This window comes from Mus pahari, chromosome 5 (genome assembly GCF_900095145.1).
Source record: "Mus pahari chromosome 5, PAHARI_EIJ_v1.1, whole genome shotgun sequence".
Taxonomy (NCBI): Eukaryota; Metazoa; Chordata; class Mammalia; order Rodentia; family Muridae; genus Mus; species Mus pahari.
In genome coordinates, this window is record NC_034594.1 from 2,997,722 (window position 1) to 2,999,972 (window position 2,251).

Sequence of the window (2,251 nt, forward strand, 5' to 3'; positions counted from 1 at the left end):
AATAAAAAAAAAAAAAATCTGTGATCTACAACACTTCTGCTTCAGGAAGTGTGGGTAAGGCCTATTCAGAATTGTACTCAACAAAAGAACCGATAACACTCTGATTGTGATGGTCCATATCAAATTAGGTTTTGTTTGGTCTTGGGCTTATATGGCCAGGCACCTTAGATGAATCCTCAGCAATCAAAAAAATTATAGTTTTCCAAATGTTATCCTTGAGAACATATGCAAATCTCCTCCATTCCCCAAATGCAACAGTTCCTTTACCCCCACCACAGACATACATCTCCACAAAATCTGTACAGTTGAGTTACTTGGGTCAGTTAGCTAATTCCAGAGAACTCTATCAACAGATCTCATTGCAGACATTTAAGACAGATCCAACCAGTTCATTCCAGATAAAAGCAGTCATACTCGCTGTTTATAGACATCTTTTTAATGTTTTAGTTTAAAACAAATTATCTCAGGAAAAGAGCAAAGGAAATTACATGTTAACAATAGCTTGAAATGGGTATGCTATTCCTGATTTAGTTGTTTTTCAGGAAACAGACAATTACATTGTTTTCGTACATGACTTTTGGAACTGCTCAGTTAAATGCACATAATTATATTAAATTAAATTTTCCTTGCAAAAACACAACCATGTCATTTAAGGCAAAAAAAACAAAAAAACAAAAAAACAAAAAAACAAAAACAAAAAAAAAAAACCAAACCGGGTTCTGGGGAATTAGCATCTGTGATATTTCCTCGATCTGACTGGACGATCTGTTTGCCTGGCTTTCATCATTCTTTATAGTTTTGCTCTGGAAATAGGTATGATATTTAGCTAGTGTGTGCCTCAACTCCTCTATTAGGCTTTTTTGATTTTCCTATTAAGAACCTTCCAGAAAAAAACCAAAACACCAAAAGGCTGAGCCAATGGCAGGTCAGAAAGGCACCTAAGAACCCGAGTTAAGTACTTAGAAAACCCAATAAAGCTCTTAAATTAAATGAATTTGCCATCTACAGATATTAATTTGTCTCAACAAGATGCAAACATTTAGATTAGACATGGCAAACGTGTTAGGTAACCTCCTGCATGGGATGATGGCTGTTCTATATGAGCTCCACCAACCCTATGGTTTGCGGAGGGCAGATGGGTTTGGGCTGAGAAAGCACAGGGTTATTCCGTGTGCTCAGCTAAACTGTGCTCCCCTTCCCCCCACCCCTGCCACTCTTTGGGGTGGAGCAATGGGTCTCTGCTAAATGTAAATAGGAGAACCCCTCCTCTGTTCATCCAGAGCATGACATAACACACATACCTCTGAAATATATACACCCCAAACCTACCAACATCCAGGTGTTTTTGTGCTAGGATAAAGCAGACACAAAGCTGTCATGGCTTCAATGTGCAGACATCATTCTCAATGTCATTCTTCACATGTTTACTGTGCTTAAGACGGTAGGGACACATGTAGGCTTTTTCTCTGAATCTTCAGCTTCCAGCTTGTTAGATGAACTGTACTGTGTTTGAGGCCCAAGGACGCCCAAGAAGAGGGGGTCCCTGATACATTCACAATTCTTGCTGCCAGTGGGATTCAACCTGAGACAGTATCAGTGCTGTCTGGAAGCTGTCAGCTCCCTCCTCTTCCTCAGCCAGTATTTGGAATGAGCCCTGTTCAGTGTCAGGCAGGTATCTCTGGCTTTTGCTCAATGGTGAGGGATGTGTTGTGGGTATACATACACATGTGTAATGTCCTTTTGAGGGTACGTCATTCAGGTTGGTTGGAGACATAGGTAAATAAAAAGTCATAGAATAATTTAGTAGCATTCTGTTTGTAAAATGAGAATAGCTTGAAAGGCTCAAGAAACATTTCAATTTCAATGGAGTGTGAAATTCAGACTGTACAGATGTTCTCATAGGTCAGAAGTCCCTGAATGTTACACTCTAAGAGACCTAAGAGACTGTATTGAGAGTCTAAGAAAGTTTTTTTTTTTTTTTTTTTTGAGACAGGGTCCCTCTGTCACCCTGGAACTCACCTTGTAGACCAGAGTGGCCTTGAACTCACAAAGATCCACCCAACTTTGCCTCTGAAATCCTGGGATTAGAGGTGTGCGACCACACCCTGCATGCATCCTTGAGGGGTAAGAGAGAGGAAGACTTTAAATGACAAAGTTACTTAAAGGTTGGGAAGAGCAGGGCGTGGTGGCGCACGCCTGTAATCCCAGCACTTGGGAGGCAGAGGCAGGTGGATTTCTGAGTTCGAGGCCA